The sequence below is a fragment of the Vombatus ursinus genome, unplaced genomic scaffold (genome assembly GCF_900497805.2).
Source record: "Vombatus ursinus unplaced genomic scaffold, bare-nosed wombat genome assembly UNPS02014810.1, whole genome shotgun sequence".
Lineage (NCBI taxonomy): Eukaryota > Metazoa > Chordata > Mammalia > Diprotodontia > Vombatidae > Vombatus > Vombatus ursinus.
The window spans coordinates 3852813-3873918 of NW_020954588.1; the positions used below are offsets into that span (position 1 = coordinate 3852813).

At 40.4% G+C, this 21106-nt stretch overlaps 1 protein-coding gene across 8 annotated transcripts in view; it reads right to left on the bottom strand.

The window, feature by feature from the left end:
* Positions 1–21106, bottom strand: part of SLC19A3 (solute carrier family 19 member 3) — a 58009-nt gene that overhangs the window by 32763 nt on the left and 4140 nt on the right. For 5 of the 8 annotated variants that reach the window (XM_027876010.1, XM_027876016.1, XM_027876011.1 and 2 more), the window contains exon 2: positions 3731–3982. The exons of 2 other annotated variants lie outside the window; for them this stretch is intronic. The gene's annotated coding sequence lies outside the window, so the exon portion shown is untranslated. Of the gene's footprint in view, positions 1–3730; positions 3983–15142; positions 15192–21106 lie in introns of those variants that run through there. One more of the 8 variants, XM_027876009.1, reaches the window with a different exon arrangement.

Genomic DNA, 21106 nt, shown 5'->3' on the forward strand with positions numbered 1-21106 from the left:
TCTTTCTTTCTTTCTTTCTTTCTTTCTTTCTTTCTTTCTTTCTTTCTGCTAGGCAATGGGGTTAAGTGACTTGCCCAGGGCCACACAGCTAGTAAGTGTCAAGTGTCTGAGGCTGGATTTGAACTCAGGTCCTCCTGACTCCAGGGCTGGTGCTCTATCCGCTGCACCACCTAGCTGCTCCCTATTCAGTTTCTCTGCAAGTATCGTGCTACCAACAATCATTTGAAAGTAGGGCAGCTTTATTACTAGGCACATAAAGATCAGACTCACATCTGAGCCTATTTAACAAGGAAATACAGTAGCATTGTTTCCTTCCTGCTCCCGTGAGGTCAGACACAATGCCCACAGAATCAAACATACCTCAACCACTTCACTCCACCCATAGAAAAAGTTGTATGGGTGGAGTGGGTGACCTTGGTAAGGTCAGTGTTGGTACTGCTTCATTCTGGGGGAAGGGAGCGGTCTCAGTTTGTTTCCTCATTAGCCCATCTCATTGCCCCCTCAGGTCTCTGCTTTTGTCACTGCCCTTCACTGCCATCCTGAGGACCCTTGACCTCATCTTGTTAATGTACCCTTGAACCCTCTTCAGTCTTTACTACTGAAGGGGGTGGGGGAGGGGAAGGAAGACTCCCTGTAACCATTTGGAAACTACATAAGAACAACTCCGTGCATGACCACTGCAGCAGTATTCCGTCCGTACAATCCCACCAGGTGCTCCTAAAAAGTACAATAAACAGCAGATGTGATGACTGAGCCGGGGTAGGTGACAGCCTTTGATCGTGGAGAACAGCAAAGCTGATTGGTCCATGGTACTTAAATCAATGACCTCTGTGCCATAGACGGTCACCCTCTTCCTGCCACATTCTTGACTTCTACAGTTTTTGATGCTGTTGACTACCTTCTCCTGGTGGTACTCTGGGTTTTTGTGACACTGTTTTCCCCTGCTATCTAACTGGCCACTCCTTCTCAGTCTATTTTATCAACTCATCATCTGTGTCACCCTCCTGGACTCTGGATGTGCCCTAAGGCTCTGTCCTACTAGGCTCTCTTCTCTCTCCCCAGACTACATTTAACTGGGTGACCTTATCAGCTCCCTTGAGTTCAATCTCCATTTCTATGCAAATGACTCTCAGATCTACAGATCTTTTCCTAGTGTGTCTCCCCCATCTCTTGTTGCACAAGTCTAACTGCCTCCCAATCTCATGGTTCTCCAGGCGTCTCAAACTCGGGTCTAAAACAGAGTTCGTTGCCCCCTCCCCCCACCCCCCAACCCATCCCTCATTCATACTGCCTTCTTTCCATGGAGGGTACCGCCATTGTCCTAGTGCTCTGCTCTGACAATGTCAGGGCAATCCTTGACTCCTTTCAATCACCCCATATACAAGAGATACTGTCACTTCTCTGTCCACAGTATCTCTTGTATATGTCCCCTTCTAGCCACTATCTCCTTCTATTAAGTTTCAGACCTCATTATTTCTCCCTCTGACTCTTGCAAAAGCCTCTTATTTGGTTTCCACATCTCAAGTCTCTTTCCATTCCAATCTTCCACAGAGCTGCCAAAGGATTTTTTCCTAAATCCCAGATCTTACCCTAGCAAGCCCCTGCTCCACAAACTACAGGTGTCCCCTTTTGCCTCTAGCACCAAATGTCAAATCCTTTGGCATTTAAAGGTCTTTACTTCCTGGCTCTTTCTTTTTTACACATTTGCCTCAGTTTCCTCATCTGTAAGATGAGCTGAAGAAGGCAATGGCAAACCACTCCAGTATCTCTGCCAAGAAAACCCCAAATGGGGTCATAAAGAGTCAGACGCAACTGAAACGACTAAACAACAACCACTCTTAAACCCCGTGCCTTTTCCCCTCCCCTGCCTCCAACACTTTATGGTCCTATCATACCGGGCTGTTTGCTCTTCCTTACACATGACTCTATTTCCCACCTCCACGCCTTTGCAATGACTGTCTATAGGGACTGCAGATATTATTGTCCCCTTTTTGGAGATGAGGAGGCTGAGACTAAAAGTTAAGTGACTTGCTCAGGGTCAGACAACTAGTAAGCATTAGAGCCAGGATCAGAATTCATGATTCCTTCAACTCTGAGTTCAGAGCTTTTATCCCTCCCAACCTAATACGTCTCACTCTCTCACATTTGCAAGTGATTATGTCTACAAAAGAATTTTCTATATTAAAAAAAAAGATCACCATAGTTTTGACACAGATTGATAGAAAAATCCGCAAAAGAATTGGGATAGTACTTAGGAGTTTGTCGTGATGGATCATAGCTTTAGGACTGAAAGGGACTTCAGAGGGCATAAGGTCCAAGGTGTTCATTTTACAGATGAGGAAACTGAGGCCCAGGCAGGTTCAGTTACTTTACCAAGGTCACACAGTTAGTAAAGGTTTTTGGAACAGATGACCTCTGACTGGAATTACATCTCGTTCTTCAGCACCAGAACTAAATTTAATATCCTGCCTAAAACAAATTCATTTCACCCCTTTGGCCTCACTTTCCTCATTTGGAAAAGGAGAAGGCTAGATTAGATGTTCTCTAAAGTCCCTTTCAGCCCTAGCTCTGAGATCCTAAATTGAAATTACCTCTTGTGTTCGATTTTAACAGTTCCTTGAAAGTGAAACACTAGAGGGCAGCGTGATCCCAAGGATAAGTCCTGGGCAAGGCCTGCTTCATCGCAGAATTATAATACAGAGCTAGAAAGGTCCAAGGAAGCCGGCTAGACCAGCATGCTTATTATCACAGAAGGGGAAACTGAGGCCCAGAGAAATTAGGTGACTTGTCTAAGGTCACACTGTGGCAGCATTTGAGCTTAAGGCCTCTGATTATAGGGTCATTATTCTTTGCCCTGTACCGTATAATCATAAAATGTTAGAGTTGGAGTTGAGTCCCTTAAATCCATCCAATTCCTTCATTTTCCAGATGAAGAAACTTGGCCAAAGTCCCATAGCTGGTTAGTGACAGAGAGAAGACTTCTTAGTGAATGAATTTCTGTCCTGTCATTTGAAAGAAATCATAGTGGTATAGGCCCATGATTAACAAGACATGCACTCTGAATTTTTTTTTCTTTTTGGTGAGGCAATCAGGGTTAAATGACTTGCTCAGGGCCACACAGTAAGTGTCAAGTGTCTGAGGTCACATTTGAACTCAGGACCACTGACTCCAAGGCCGGAGCTCTATCCACTACACCACCTAGCTGCCCCACTCTGAATTAATTTTTAATTGTTGGTGACTGTGGTGAGTTTCTTCCTTGCCTGGACCCTACTATGAATGGGGACACGTATTTGTAAGATGATCATTTGGGATGAAGAATGCAATTAGTGGACAAGTAATTGAAAATTTATTAAGTAGCTGTTATGTGCCAAGCACTGTGCTAAGTTCCAGGCATACAAAGAAGCACAAAACACCAGTCCTTGTTCTCAAGGAGTTCACAGAGTAATGGGGAAAGACAACATGAAAACCATGCACAAAGAAGCGATATACAGAATCCATTGGAGATATTCAATAGAGAGAAGACAGTAGAATTAAGAGGGATTGGGAAAGGCTCCTTGTAGAAGGTGGGATTTTATTTGGGACCTGAAGGAAGCCAAGGAAACCAGCTGAGGAAGAAGAAGTTGCCAGGCAAAGGGAACAGTGAAAATACACAGAGTAGGGGATAGAGTGTCAGAATCAAAAAATGTCAGAGTGAGAAAGGCCCTCAGAGGCCACATGGTTTGACCATTACCTGAAAAAGAATCCCTTCTATGACATAACCAATAAGCGATCTTCCAGTCTTTGCTTGGTGATTTCCAATGAGGGACAACCACTAACGCAGCCCAGTCATCGAACTTGAATTTTTCCTCTATGCAAAGTGACTCAGGAGCTTGAGCTTATAAGTATCACACTTTGACCAAGTGAACTAACCAGCTCAAAGTTAAATATCTGCCATTCGCTTTCATGAGTCCTTTGCTGGCTAATCAATGATTGGCTTAGAATCCTGTCATGAGACAAGTATAAGACAGAGAAATTGAATTATAAAGGCTATCAGGCCAGCTAGAAATGGAGATAACATTTCAAAGGCACGGGTGCCTGGAAAAGCATTTGAAGTATGTTAACACAATGTTAGCCGATGGTGTTGGGAGAATTACAGCCAGCTCTAAATTCTCCCTGTTAAGGAGGATGGATAATCCCAAATGGCAAGTAACAAAACAAAACAAAAAGGAAGCATTCTGAATGAGACCTTACCTTTCTCAGGAAATTTGATGGTCTATATCATTTATTGGAGCAGGGGTACAATTATGCGCTGCATTATACCTTCCCTAAAGCAGGGAAATAACTGGCTTAGCCACCATCTTTCCTTTCTGCCTGCCTATACAGAAGACCCTATGAGCCATGTATGTCCACTTCATGCAGAAACACACTATTCAAGTTTGAATTTTTTAATGTAAATTCACATCTTCACAGTAAAATCTACTTTAGTACTTCTTCCATTTATCCCTCATACATATTTTGGTATTACTAATATTGTCTACACACTACCAATGATCCATAAACTGAGTTAAATTGTGAAGTGGTCTTTGGTACCTCCTAGATCCCTTCTTTTGGGGGATTATCTCCCCCTCCCTATTATCCGTCATCTTATCTCAGCTTCCTAGTGATCTTCCTATGGAAAAATTGTTTGTAAAGCACGTAGCACCAAGCCTGATAACCAGTAAGTCCTTAATAAATCCTTGTTTCCTCCCTTTTCCTATCCTCCATTCCTCCCTCCAGCCTCTTTCCTATCAGGTAGGTAAATAATTAGTTAAAGTCATTTTCATTTAGGTATTAATGACAAACACAAAGGAATGAGTCATTAACAGTGGAATCCCAGGTATCCAGTGGAGGTGGCTTCCCACCACATACATTCCCAACACCTACACCATCTCCTCCTCCTCTTGGGCAGACTGGCCTATCGAAAGACCTCACACCAGAGCCACTGGTGTCTTAAAAGTTTCCTTTCCTTTCCATTGATAGTAAATACCAGCAGTGTTAATGTCAATGTCATTCTTACTTAGGCAGAGTGGGTGACAGTGTCACTAAGAATCATAAGCCAATATTACTGCAGACCTAAGCTATGCTGGCAATGCCAGTAATTTGCCTGTGGATAGCCAAGTGATTGTCCCTGACCTATAGGGATTCTCAGAAAAAATGCTGCCCTATTTTTATGCCTGTTGATGTCTGGGTGCTTTATGCAGCTCTCCTCCTGTTCGGTACAAGTTCATTATGTGGCTAAGCTGTTTGAGGAGGTAACTGTTGATGCCACCTGTCACTGTGGGCTCTGCAGAGAGGTGGGCATTGGTTTCATCTTTATTCCTGCAGTTCTTTTCTTCTCAATTTGATTTATAGCTGGGGTAGTCTTCTGCTGAAATGTTTTCTTGGTCTCAAGGCTGTGGAAGCCAATAGGCAAACTTTGAGCCATTTAAATTTCTAATGGCCCCCATGCATACTGCCCAATGGAGAATCATTTCCACTATTACTAGTGAAAGGTCTTTGCCTTCATCACCCTCGTTCTATTCTCTTTTGGCTGCTTCTCTGTGATGTTGCTTGGGAACCAGTGGATGCAGGCAGAATTAGACGTTGGTGGCAAACCTTACGCTATTGGGTGTGGAACTGTGGTTTCACCTACCAAGGAAGAAGAAATGAGAGTAGCTGACAGCCCCATTGGATGAAATAAAGTGGTCCTGGGCAGTAAAAGAAACTGGTGTCTTCCTCTACTTCTCACGTGGAACAGTATACCGTACCTCCCAGTCCCTTTTCCCATTCCTTTTGTGACCTTTTCAGTTGGCAGAACTGCGAACATGAAATGGAGGAGACTGAACATAGATGGATACCTTGTGCCAGGGACCTTCTAGGAACCAGGAGAAGATTGGAACCTTCAAGGCTACGGCATATTTAGATTGTCTTCTAGACACATCTCCCTCACACAGAAGGCGTGTCCCTTCTACAAGAAGTGATCATATAGAAGCCAGTCAGGAGCTAGATGAAGCCCTTTACAAATCTTCATATCCAATTCAGTTCTATCCAACAAACTTAAATGCCTCCTTGCTCCAAGGCACCATGATCTCACAGAACACTTGGCGTTTACCAAGTTCTATGTCTATTTTCCATCTGTGGCTCGGCTCAGTTTCTTCTCTGATGGTGCCACCCCCAGGATAAGCTGATCACCTGAAATCTCATCAACATGCAGAGTCATTCAGCACCTTCTTAGAACCCCCAATTGCAAATCCCCTCTGACTGGAGGGCTGGAGGACAAAGCAATGAACTCCTCCCCAAACCCTCCTTTACAGAGGGTTTAGAACTTGCCAAGCTATCTCTTCATTTTTCATCAGCAGCTCTTCTTGGTTTTAATTCCTTGGTCCTTAGTACGTCTTCACACACCCTCCCGCTTTGGGGTTTCATCTTATATATTGCCTTTCCCTATTAGATTGTAAGCTCCTTGGGGGTAGGAACTGTCTTTCTTTTTCTTGTTTGTATCCCCTGCACTTAGTACAATGCCTGTGACACAGATGCTTGATCAAGGTTTATTGAATTGAATTGGTGTACTGGAGGCAGCTTGTAATGGCTTTGAGAGAACAAATAGTTAAATCCTCAGTTTGACCATTCATACCTCAGAAGTCAACAAACAGGACACAATGGGGTTTAATTTATCTTTTGTTGATTGTCTAAACTTAGGAAAATGATGGATAAAACGTTAATAATACGGATTAAACTTGAAAATGTGTCCTTGATACTTTTTCCCCAGGCTGTCATTAAATATTTATTAGCACACTCCTCTATATACCTCTCAAAGAGATTTATCATATAATATTGTGCATTATAATTAACTGTGTTTGGGTCTAATCACTTGAACTTATTGTGAGGATCAAATGAGATAACATGGAAAGAACTTTGCACAACATGAAGCACCATGGAAATGCTAGCTATTATTATTATTATTGTTGTTGTCGTGGTCTCCCAGTAATTAGGAAGCTCCACAAGTCGGAGAATCTCCATATTGGAAGGGACTTCAGAGGTCATTTGTCTAATCCCTTCATTTCACAGAGAAGGGATTATAGGACAAGGAAGGTTAAGCTCCCTGCCTCAGCTCACACAGCAAGTCGTTGGCATCTCTGGGAGTCAAACTTAGATCTTATGGCTTCAAATCCGACGCTCCAGGCTCGGACCCTTCACACTAAACAACACAACACAGTTCCTTGCACAGGAGTTCTGTCTGCAATATCCCAACAAATGGTCATCCAGACCATTTTGCTTGAAGAATTCTCTCTCTTCCTATGCCATTCATTCTATTTGGGTATAGTTCTTACTGGAGGAAGCTCTTCCTTTTTTAAAGCCTAAATTGACTTCTCAGAACCTTCTACTCATTGGGAATAGTTGGGACCGATTGGTTAGGACCAAGCAAAAGAAATTCAAGCCATAATCCACATGACATCTCTTCACATGCTTGGGGACCCATTATCGTGTTTCCCTTATGTCTTTTCTTTTCCAAACTAAGTATCTTCAGTTCTTACAACCACACTCCTGCTGTGACAAGTTCCTTTCACTCCAGTCACTTCACTGTTCTGGTAGCCCTTCTCTTGATGCTCTCCAGCATTTCCTAAAAATGTCGCTCCCAGGATTGAACACAATACTTCAATAATGATATGAACGGAGAAGAGTGCAGTGGGACTACCACCTCCGGATTCTGTGTGCTTTGCCCCTCTTGATTCCGTCTAAAATTCATTTGCTGTTTTGGTCCCTATGTTGTACCCACAGTCAAATTAAAGTTTACAGATCTTCTAAAAGTTGTGTGATTTTTAGAACATTTAGCATGTTGGGTGAATGTTCACTCTTGGTGAACTTGTGCAAGGACATAAGTGCCACACAGAATGTGAAGACATGAATTAGTTGCAATCTGTATCTTTGAAGGGACTTTCCAAATGGATGAGATCATAGATTCATTTAAGTATTTAAGTATGTCACACCATTGACTTATAGCACGAGAATGCAGAATTTCAGAATTGGAAAGGACATTAGCAGCCATCCTATCCAACCATGCCTAAACAAGAAAGTCCAGGACAACGAGTGATCATATAGCCATTTCTCTCTTTTTTATTTTTTATTTTTCATTACATACAGCTTTTTCTCAAATGAGTCCAGTGAGAGAGAAAACACTAGCTCCTCCACTCATCTACTTTTGACTAGCGCTGATTTTTAGGGAGCTTCTCCTCATATGAATTCACCTCTTTGTAACTTCCTTCCAATGTAGATAGGCACTCTCAGGACAAATTGACCAAATTTAATCCCCTTTCATATGACAGCCTTTTAAGTGCTTGAAGATAGCTTTTATGTCCTTTGGAGTAAAAGATTTCTCTTTCCTAGGCAAAACAACCTGAGTTCTTTGAACTGATCCATATTTGGCATGAACTTCATTGTTCTAGGTTGGTCATCTTTGTATGTTCTCCAGTTCATCAATATCCTTCTTGAAATGTGTCACTCAAAGCCAAACACGGTAAAACCAACTTTGAAAAATTTTATTTTTCTGGCCAGACCTGAGTACAGTGAGACTATTGCCTCCTTATTCCTGGTACCTATGTTTCTCTCAAAGCAATGCAAGATCTCATTAATTTTTTTTGACTGCCATATCACATTATTAACTCAAATAGAGCTTTTAATCTAATACCCCCCCTAGACCTTTTAAAGACAAATCACTGTTTAACCACTCTCCCCATGTTTGTGATTTTGATTTTTTGAATCCAAGTATAAGACATTATAGTTAAGCTCATTAAATATCATCTTTGATTTAGTCCAAGGTTCTTATCTAGTATTCTTTTGGATATAGTGCTACTCAGTACCTTTGCAATCTCTGCCATCTTTGTAAATTTGATGAGCATACTAACTATGCCTTTATTCAAGTAACTAAAAAAATGGCAAACAGAACAAGCACTTGGGGGACACTTTACTGGAGAACTCCATTAATAGAATCCCATTTAGAACTGAGTGGGACCTCAGAGGACATTCAATCCAACTCTTGAATTTTATAGAGGAGGTAACCAAGGCTCAGGGATGTTGAGTGACTTGCCCAAAGGTCAGACAGCATCAGAAGTGGGATTTGAATCCTAATCCTCTGATTTCAGAGTCAATTCTCTTTCTACTCTACCAAGCTACTTCTTCACAACAGAGAACTCCTAACCATTTCTCTTTGGATCTGGCTATTAAGCCACAATCCACCACCTAACCTATAATTCTTCCTCTCTACATATCTTTTACTAAAAGACACCAGATTTTTTTCACATGAACTGTTGCCTCAAAATGCCTTCACCATCTTGTACTTGTTAATTTGATTTTTTGAACTAGCATGACATTTTTCATTTGTTTCTACTAAACAGCAATTAATTAGATTTGTCTGATTATTCTACCCTGGGGAGACATTTTTTTCCCCCATCTTGATTGTCATCCAACAGGCCGGTTACCCCTCCTAGTTTTGTGTTATCTTCAAATTCAATAAGCATGCTATCTAGGTCTTCATCAAAACCATTGATGGAAATGTTGAACAGAACAGAGAGAGTCCTGAAGCAGTCCATTAGAAATCTACCTCTCTCCAAGTTGACATCAAGTGTTTGATACCTATCCTTTGGGTCAGGTTATCCAATCAATTCTGAGATCTATATTTCTATATAATCCATAAAAACAGCAGAAGAGACTTTATCAAATGACTTCTGAGACCATGTCTGATTTAAATTTTGTAGTGTCCTGTAGAGTAGGCTGCCTGCCACAGTAATTTAATAGATATTTTTTGAATTGAATTTATTTCTTGAAATCTGGATGGATAGGGCTGAATAAGTATGTCCAAGCTGCCAGGTTTAAAAGACATCAGAAGCTCTCAGGGGTGGGGAACCTGCGGCCTCGGCCACACGTGGCCTTCTGGGTCCTTGAGTGGGGCCTTTTGACCGAGTCCAAGTTTTACAGAACAAATCCTTTTATTAAGGGGATTTTTTTTCTGTGAAGTTTGGATTCAGTCATATGGCTGCACTTGAGAACCTAGAGGGCCACACGTGGCCTCGAGGCTGCAGGTTCCCCACCCCTTTCTAGGTTCTTGTCATCCCTGCTATTGCTATTGCAAGTTCTAGAGAATTTTGCACCGTCAACTGTTTGACTTTTGCCCTTTCAGAATGTTGACTTCTCAGGCTCTCCTCTGTTGGACTTTCTGATCCCAGGGCTGTCCATTTATAGCCCTTCTAGTTCCTGATTTCTTATGACTGACCCAGCCTCATCAACTTGAAATCTGCCTCATCTCTTTATTCTTGACTCCTCGTAACTGTTGACCTAAGGCAGGATAGCCCTTAGTTATCACATACTTAGCTGGTCCTGAATGAATCGCCTTTGGAAGTATGTGCTGAAACTAGTTTGGGTTGCTCATCCCAATGGTGGCAACAAAAATGTCAGGCTAATTCTTTCAAAGAAGTTCATAAGATATACTTTCCCTACAATGCATTCTCCCTCTCCCCTAACTCCTAAAGCACATAAGTAGTGAAATAAAAACTATAGTACTTTAATGAAGTTCATTTTAACTTGAATGAAGTCCATTTTAACTTCAACAGCACAATTAGGTGACTCAGTAGATAAAGTGCCAGGCCTGGATTCAGGAGGACTTGAGTTCAAATCTGGCTTCAGACACCTACTAGTTGTGTGATCCTGGGCAAGTCCCTTGACTCTGTTTGCGTCAGTTTTCTCATCTATAAAATGAGCTGGAGAAGGAAATGGAAAACCTCTCTGATATCTTTGCTAAAAACACCCTAAATGGGGTCATGAGAAGTTGGACACAACTGAAACAACCGAACAACAACAATAACAAAATTTAACTTTATCCTATGTGGATTTCCAGCCATCTAGTTTAACCAGGCAGTCAGTCCCCTTTATAACTTGCCTGTTTGTGTTGGCTGGTATTATGAGGTGACCATCTGCTTCTCTCAATCTGCAATAATTTACCAATACATAACAAATTCTTCTGGCCTAGCCACCTAAACTATGCACACATATGAATAAATAATGTATAGATATATACATATATATGCTTGTTTATTTGTACACTCGGTCATCTGTACACATAAGTGTGTGTGCTCTCTGTAAATAAGTATATAGTATATGCATATGCTCATGCTCACACACACACACACACACAGTGGCCTGAAAATCTTAGTAAAGTTTTAAGATTTAATAATTAGCTCTTAATTCACTCTGCCATGTTGTCTCTATACTATGATGACGGATGATAATAACTGACATTTAATAAGCACTTAAGAGTACCTAGGTGATAGATTAGTTAGTGCTGGACTTGTAGTCAGGAAGACTTGGGTTCAAATCCTGCCTCAGACACTTACTTAGATGTATGATCCTGGGCAAATCACTTAACCTCTTTAGCCTTAGTTTCTTCATCTGTAAAATGGGGATAATATTAGCATCTACCTCCCAGGGTTGTTTTGAGGATCAAATCAGTTACCATGTATGAAGTGCTTTGCAAACCTTAAGACAAAGCATTATATAAATGATGGCAATTTTGTAATGCACATAGATTATCATATTTGGGACTGACAACTGCCTTGTGGGGTAAGTTGTCCAAATATCACTTTCTGAGAAACCTGAGATTCTGATAGGTCGTAATGACTTGCCACTGATCACATAGCTAGTATCTGATCCCCTGTTTCCTGATTTCAAACCCAACCCTCTATTGACCTCACCAGTCTCTATAATGTGTTGCCTTCACATCCTTGAGTATATACTACATACATCTTATTCAGTCATTTTTTAGTCATGTCTAATTCTCTGTGACCCCATTTGGGGTTTTCTTGGCAATGATACTGGAGTGGTTTGCCATTTCCTTCTCCAATTTGTTCTACAGATGAGGAAACTGAGGCAAACAGGATCAAGTGACTTGCCTAGGGTCACACAGCTGGGAAGTGTCTAAAGCCACATTTGAACTCAGAAAGATGAGTCTTCCTGATTCCAGGTCTGGTGGTCTATCCACTGCACCACCTAGCTGTCCCATAATACAATATACTGCATATATATTATAATAGAAACTTTTCTCATCCTTTGTAACCTATATCCCTGTTCCTAGCTTCTAAATTGTTCTACTCCACAAATGTTTCTTTCCTCTATTCCCTTGCTACTCTCCCTAGCAAATGCTGAATAACTCAGCTTATATATACTTATTCTGCCAAGGATACTTTTGTAAACATGAGGTAGTGGCTGTTCATTCTTCTGACATGAAGCCTGTAGGATGAGCAACTTGTGCACTGATTCAAAGATACCAGCACTTTATAATTCTGAGGTGCTGCTGCCCTCTCTCTCTTGCTTATTAGTTTACATTGTATGCTCAGATGCTTCCATTAAAAGCCCCTGAATAACAGAGGGATAGGCTTCCTTCCTGATGCTACACATTGCATGCCTGCTGTCATCACTCATTTTGGGATCCTGGCACCACCAGCACTGTCATGCTCCTAATAGGTGCTCAATAAATATTTGTTTCACATTTTAAATTCAGAGCACTCGGCTTCTGTCTATGTGTCTATTGTGAGCACTGTAGGCTACTGGCTTAAGCAGCAAAAAGCCGATCCTGTTGCTTACTGATTTTGTGCCGCTGTTCCTGTCTCTTTTCCAATCCTCTTATAGGATTAAAGAGCTGGAAGAAATCTTAGAGATTGTCTAGTCAATCAAACCCCTTCATTTTACAGATGAGGAAACTGAGACCCAGAAGAGAGGTGAACTGATGGGTTCCTTCCCACTGTCAAAAGTTCCTTCTCTCTTCTCAACTGCTTCATAGTCTTCACTTGAATAAAGTTTTGGGGTAGAAGGAGGATTAATTAAGATGCAATCACTACTTTTTATTTAGATTTTCTTTCCTGGAGAGGTAAGCTGCACACAGTTCTAGGAAGACTTTTGTCAGCCTAGGCTTCAAGGAAAATTAAACTAAACTAAACTGAAGATTCTTACTGAACAAAAGAAAAGAGATTTAGGGATGTCAATTATAATTAGGATAGGGTGATTTAGACTCTGGCCAAAGACAATGAAATATAAAGCGAACAAAAACTTAATGTATGTATTTGCTAGCAACAATTGTTTTTTATGATTAGTTTCTAAGAATAATTAGAAGCTACCACACATATTCACTATGAACCCTTATTGTAATTAATTCTCTCCCCCCTCCACTGAATTTGTTAGCTACTTTTATTATTTTCCATATTGTGAATAACAAAGTTGATTAGAGGGTTCATTTCCTGCTGCTTGCTCCAGGAATGAAAATTGCTAATTACAACTCTGGGTGCACATTGCCTAGTCAAGGATAAAGAGCATCTCCAGAGTTAAGACTGTGTAAACTTGATGGTGAATGGAGCCAATGGAAGCAGAGATGCAGATGGTATTTGTCAGCTTAAGTTTCAGCACTGCTCACCCTGTGGGCTTCCAGGCAACCTTTGCAGGGTGAATGCTGTCAAAGACGGAAAATATCACTAGCCAGTATGCAAATTCTGAGGCCGGCCTCTGACTGGCCACAAAGGGGACCCCATTATGTTAGACATGGGTCTCACCATTCTATCTACAAACTAAACCCAATACTTGCCTACTCACTTAAATGAGCAAATCAGTGCCTAGGGCACAAATGTCTTATTTCCTTGAAGAAAAAAAAAAACCCAGTGTACATACATCACTGATGAGAATATGGTCCCAGGTATTAAGAGAGTCCCCAAGTTTGAAAAGGTTCTAGATTGTCTTCTCTTTAGAACCGCGAGACCACAGAAGGAAGCTTTGCAGACAAGGTAAAACCCTGCCCCGTTTGAAGCTCCCAATTCAAATGCAACAGACAGGTCTTGGAAACAAAACTCATACCTTTTCTTTGGGGAAATTACTTTTCTTCTCATGAAAAAAAAAAATTTCTGTAGTTCCATCAGGTCTTTTTCTGTCCTCCAGGATGGTCCAGCATTAGTTCCGACGTTTCCTCAATGTGTCTGGCCACAGGCTTTGCTGCTCTGTCCCCTTCATCTCACTGTAATCTTGTCCAGATCTCTTTCCTGGTGAAAGAGTTCTTGAACCAGCAGTTCTGAAGTGATTGCTTGGGAGTGGTCCGAGGCTTTCTTTTTGCCTAAAATGTCAAATGTCTATATTTCTTCCACAGTTAATTTTAGGGACTGGGGCCCTTGGACTTCTTGGTCCTTCCTTCATGTTGCTTGGTAGGAACCTCGCCAATGTCTTACTCTTCGTACTGGAGTTTAAACTTTGTCCTCCTCTTTCATTCCTATTATTAACACATCTGCTTTTTCCTGTTACTTGGCTTTCAACTTTTTTTTTTTCTGAAATGCCGCCCAGAACCCTTTCCAGCTGGCTCCTGGCCAACATTCTTTATTCTCCTTAAGAGTGAACCAGGGTGAATGGCCTGGCCCCCAAGTAATGGCAACATGGACTTAAATTTACACACATACACACACACCCACACACACACGATATATTTGGAATATATCTAAAGTTGATTTCTTCTCCTCTAATTAGCTCCTAGATGAACTTATTTGTTTTTATAATCTCCCTTTAAAATAGTTAATGAGCATTTATTGACTACTAACTATAGGCTAGACACTGTGCTAATGCTGGGATATAAAGAAAGGCAAAAACAGTCCCTGCCTTCAAGGAGCTTACATTCCAATGGGGAAATAATAGTAAATAACTACATACAGAAAAGATTTGCATCGAATTGATGGAAGGTAATCTGAGAGCAAAGGACACTAGATAGGAAAGGGGGAAATACTTTGGTAGGAAGCTAAATGAATATTCTTTTGCCCCTACTCATGGATCCCTAACTAGTGCAAGGTGACTGGAATTTTTCTCTAAAGCACTGATTTTTTCCCACACAGTGGTTCCTCATTGGCTCCATGCCATGCAGGTCTATTTTCAGAGGGTCCCGTCCCACCACTGGGTCCATATTCCCCCCACTACTTTGTTCCTTGCTTACTTTCTCATCCGCTTTCTCCTGACTTCTTCCAGTGGATTGGAGTCAGACTCCTTGAAGGGCACGAGGTCCCTCTCCTAGAGTCACTTATATAAATGAAAGAAATTGCCTTCTGTGCTTTCCTTAGGCACCAGAAGACCTACTTACATTTCTGTCTCTAGCCAATGGCAAAGGTAAGAACTGAAGCAGCTTCTTGATACTCCATGTCCAGAACACATTGCATTGAACTATGTTGTCATCCTTTAGTTTTGCGTAACAAGGCAGTCACATATGTAGAGAAGAGGAGTTGTGCCTAAAATGCCAAAATATGTTCACCTTGCATATTTTCAGCATGTACATCTATTCTTCATGTTCAGAACTTGATGCCTGGCAAGTTTTGAGTTGTTTCTCTATGCTATCTGTAACATCTGGACTGAGGAGATGGGCTCAGCAAAACAAAACAAAAACAGAAATAAATATTGTCCATGAAGGAGGACTGCATTTCTGAAATGCCAATCATCCTGTTTCCAGAAATATCAAAAAAACATCCTCGCTGCTTCCTGAATATGAGAAACTATTGAAAGAGATAGGATGCTAACATTTAGTGGACCAATATGAGGCCACAGTGATTGGGCACATCAATCCTTTGGGTTCCTGACAACTTGTTTAAAGGCAGAATTTCCAGTGTTAGTGGCTTGAGAATAAGGAGTCAGAGGAGCTGAGTTTAGTTCTTTGCTCTTTTACTCATTAGCCATGTGACTTTGCACATAGGAAGACTTTACTCCTCTGGGCCTTACCTTTCTTATCAGTAAAATGAATGAGTTGTACTACTTGGCTTCTGAATTTCCTTCCAGATTTGCATGTATGATCTTATGAGCCTAAGGGGACTTTTCCTCTACCTCCCTAGCCATAAAAGGACTAGAGACATTCTGTTTTTCTTGTTGTTAGACTAAGGTATGATAGACTTGTGAGGAATCCCAGCTTCTGATACCACATTTTAGAGCCCTGGGTGGCCCTTTAAGGCTAGAGAGAAGTCTGCTCTTCCTACACACATTATGTCCTTTGAACTGTGCTTTGGATGGAGTTTTTTTCCATAGTGCCATAGCAACTGGGGGATGACAGAATGGGACCCTGGAGGAAAAAACTTTTGCAGTCCCCCTTTCATGATTTAAAGGTTACAATTAATTCAGTACCATACATTAATGTAAGTGGAGGTCTCCGTTTTAGAGAAATATCTAGGGCTTTCACTCCCAGGGAACTGCGTTAGCATAGTCCCTTAGCTCATAGTAAGTGACTAATAAATGCTTTTTCATTCATTCATGTTTATCAAACAAAAGTCCTAGAATCACAGTAATTATGACAATATGACTCTTTTTTCAACCTATACCTCCCCCAACAACCCACCTGACATTTCTTTTTGTTGTTGTTTATTTGGATGTGAAGTAAGACATTTGCTGGAAGAGTGAATGTCTATCTTAAAGATGTAAAATCCATAGACTTCCTCTGCAGATCTTTCTAGCCTCCACATTCCAAAGAACTTGAATTTTCAGTTCAGAGAAAGAGAAAGGAAGGGAGGGAGAAAGGAAGAGAGGAAAGAGGGAAGGAAGGGAGGAAGAGAGAGAGAAAAAAGAAAGAGAGAGAAAAGAGAAAAAAAAGAAGAAAGGAGAAAAAGAAAAGAAAAAAGGGAAAGAAAGACATTTATAAAAGATTTATTCATTATCCCCTACAAATCTTCTGAAGTTCTACTCCATGGCTGGCCATGGCTTGGAGTCGCCCCAGGCTTCTCAAAGATTGTGCCAGCAGAACACAAGCTCTGACAGGTTCTACCATGTTAGAAAATCTTTGAGAAAAGGCCTAGCACAGCCTAGCTAAATTTTTTTTTGTTAAATTAAAAAGAAATTAATTTAAAAAGTTCATGCTTTCTCTCTTTCTAATTTTATTATTCATACATTAAAAATGAGAAGAAAGTCAGATCGTATAGATTTTTGCAGCTATGGTACGGGATGCATTCCTTTTTAAAGTTTAATTTTAAAATAAAATAAAATAAAATTTTAAAATAAAATAAAAACCTCCTCTCCCATTTTCTCTCACTTTTATCTTCCTCTCCAGAGAGGTGAGGAAAGACCCTTGTAACAAAAAACATAGTCAAGTCAAACAAATTCCTGCATTGGCCATGTTTGAACATTTTACACACACAGACACACACGTATGTATATCTGCATTCTGAATCCATCAGCTCTCTGTCATGCTTCATCATTGGAGTTCTGGAATCATGGTTGGCCATGATGTAAATCTGAATTCTTAAGACTTCAAGTGTTATTTGTCTTTATAATGTAATATAAATTGTCCTTCTGCTTCTTCTTACTTCATTCTACATCCATTCCTAAAAGTCTTCCCAGGTTTTTCTGAAGCTATCCCTTCCATAATTTCTTGAAGGACAACAATATTCTTTTATATTCACATATTATAATTTGTTCAGCTATTCCGTAATTTATAGGTACCCCCTTAGTTTTCAGTTCTTTTCCACTACAAATAGGGCTACTGTAAATATTCTTTGTGCATATGAGTCCTTTTTTCTCTCTTTGACTGAGAGAGTTATTGCTGGGTCAAAGGGTATGCACAAGTTTCATAACTTTTTGGGCACAGTTCCAAATTGCTTTCCAGAATCCCTAGAATAATACACAGTTCTATCAACAGAGCATTACTGTACCTGTTTTCTTCTAGCTCCTCCAGCATTTATCATTTTCCTTTTTTTTTTTGTTCAATTCTGCCAATCTGAAAGGCATAAGGTAGAACCTTAGATTTTCTTTAATTTGCACTTTTCTAATTGTTAGTGATTTAGAGTTTTTCATACGGCCCTTGATAGCTCAGATTTCTTCCTTTGAAAATTGCCTGTTCATCTCCTTTGACCATTTATCACTTGGAGAATGATCAACTAGCTAAATTCAGTGAAGCTAATCACTCTGTTGACCACAAGGCAATGGATTTGGGGTCCGTAGCAACTCTTGAAGATCGTTACTAAATTCTACAAGAGTTGCGCTCTGTATTGGTAAAGGAATATCTAAGCTGGAAAAAAAATGAGTCATAAGGAGTTGAAGTTGTCCACAAATATCCCTTTGTACAGGCTGTCCAGTGGGCACTCCCTACTGAATTTTCACTGAAGTGCTTGGCTCTCTCCTAAGATTTCTCATAGTACTTTGTATGAGCCTCCCCTTTGCAATTTCTGGCTAATTTGCAAGGGAGTTATTTGCGTACAAGCCTTATCTCCCCTACTAGACAGTCTAGTGAGTTTCCTGGAAGCTGAGACTAGTCTAGAGTCTGATTTCATCTTTGCCAGCCTAGCTTAGTACAGCGTCTTGCATGGTTATAGTTATTGTTTAGCAAATACTGGCTTTGAATTTGGACACATTTCATCAGGAAGAGGTATTTTTATCAACAAAAAAAAAGGAGGAAAAAATACCAGTTTGATTCTGGAAAACTGGGAGTTGACGTCTTACTGAATTTAGAATACTCCAGAGGTAAGAACTTAAAAAGAGATATTTTATAAAATTTTAATAAAGTAGAGGAGAAAATGAAATTGGTGGAGACAATTTAATAATATCGTAATAATTTCTGGCTAAACTGGGAAGACTGGTGACAACCAATCAGTTAACAAACAGTTGTTAAGCACATACTCTAAAGGTCTAGGCACTGTGTTAGGTGTTGGGCCAAGAAGACAAAGGAATAATCCCAAGGAACCCCAAGGAACTTACATCCTATTGGGGGAAATAACATGAAGATTTCTAAGTATATACAAAATAAATTCAAGGGAATTTTTGTTTCAAGGTGAAAAGATCAAGAAAGGACTCCTGTAACACATGGTATTTGGACTGAGCTTTGAAGGAAACCAGAGATTCAGAGAAGCAAAGGTGAGGAGTGAGTGGATTTCAGGCATGAGAGACATTGAAGACAAAAGCACAGGTGAGATGCAGCAAGAAAGAAGAGGGAGTTAACTGCTCTTTCTCCAGTAAGTTCAAGGACTTGACTCCAGGGCTGTAGACACCCAGATGTAGCATTGAAGGGTCCAAAGCATTCTAGTCAAGGGAGTCCATGTCATTTTACACATTTCCCCCAAGGAAATTTCCCCCAAGGTTTCCTAGAAGTAGATCAATGGCCAAAGCACAGTAAATTGCTAGAGAACTATTAGCTCTTTATTTTATATGACCACACTGGGTGATAGGAGGATATTTCTCCATTGTGGGAATACCCAAACTCTTGCTTCAAGTACCCCCTTACCACCATTTTTATGTGACCTATAAAAGTATTAAGTACTTGCATGGCTCCATTGTACAAAATGACTACTCAGGGCCTGAATAGCAATCCGATAGGAATCTTATCAGTAGAGCTTTGATATTTCTACCTGGCAAATCCTAGGGCAAATCCTAGGCACTCTCAGGGCCTTAGTTTCTTAATCTGTAAAATTAGAGCATTGGATAAGAATGATCTCTGTTGTCCCTTAAAGCTCTCACATTTAATTATCTAAATTAAAATGTGTGGCACAACAAATCATAGTCTGCCTAAAGTTATTTCTAGTCTTCTCCATTTCTTCTTTTTCCTGTAGGTTAAGAACCAGAACTGTTTAAACAAAATTGGTCTCTCAATTTCAGCTCCATCTAATGACAATGGAGTGGATCTGTCTCTGTCTCTTTTTCTCTTTTTCTATCTCTGGGTCTCTCTCTGTGTCTGTTTCTGTGTCTCTCTGGCTCGATTTTTTTTTTAAAGTCCATCATGAGTTTTTGACTGCTGAGGAAATGTCTAGATTAAGTAGGTTAACTTCTCTTCTCTTTTGTTTTTCCTGGGTTATTTCTTTCTGCTACTGGTTCCAACTTCCTGATTTTAGTTCCAACTTTCACTCCTCCCTGTTACAAACTTCTATACCAGCTTGAAAGAACTTTCTTTTTTGGCCTTTCAATGAGACTATCTTCCTCCTTGGGCCAAACCGTCAAGTGAACAGGGATTCTCGTATGCAAATATTTCTGGAAATTCAAATGAGTGATCAAAAAAATAAAGTACTTTCCCAGGAAGAAGAAATGAATTCTATCCAAAGATTTCACACAATAGAGGTGGCTCTGTGTTCAGGTGGCCCAATCAGGATTCCTAGCCCCTCTAGCACGTATACCTCAAAAATCAGAATTTTGGAGTTGGACGGGATCTCAGAGGCCATTGAATCTAAAGGGCACCTGAACAGGAATTCCATCTAAAATAACTCTAAGAAGTGGTTTTCCTACTTTCACTTAAAAACCTCTAATGAAGGAAACCCCCTTGTTCCCTGAGGTCAATTTGTTCCTATTAATTTAAATGTCTCCTATGGACAATGCTTCTATATTTCACTCCTGGCTTCACTCTTGACACTCCAAACTCTCCACCTCTTCCCTAGAAGACTTCTTGATTTGGATGTGCCACCTTCCTTTGGCCTTCTTCTCTGACTGGTGAATGCCTGCCTTGGGCTGCTGCCTTTTCATGAAGTTGTCAGGATATGCTCACTTCACACCTTACTCTCTGGACTTTTCCACCTTCTCCTTGAACTCTTACCTTCCCCTTTCCAATCCTTTTTATGTGTTGTCTTTCCCCATTAGAATGTAAGCTCCATGAAGATTGGGATGTATTTTTTTTTCTTTCCAGCACTTAGCACAGTGCCTGGCACATAAAAGTTAGTCAAAAAGCAATTATTAAGCACTTACTATTTGGGTATATCCCTACCCTCTCCACTACACTGAAAACTCCTCCATTTATCTTTGTGTCCCTAACACACAAACACAATGCCTTAAAAATGAGGACTTAATAAAAGTGTGTTGAATTGAATTATATTAAAATAAAATGTTACAATTTGGGTGTTTCAATTAAGTATATTAGCAGATAAACACAGATAGATAGGGCATTTAAGTGTTCACTAGTCCTATTGCTAAATAGTAGAGTAAAGAAAGTAGCAAAAGACAATCCCTGCCTCACAGTCTAATGGAGGATCTCATAATCTTATGGACTAATGAGCACTTAAATGTCCTATCTATCCCTCCAGCCATCTATTCATCTATCTATCCATCCATCCATCTATCTATCTATCTATCTATCTATCTATCTATCTATCTATCTATC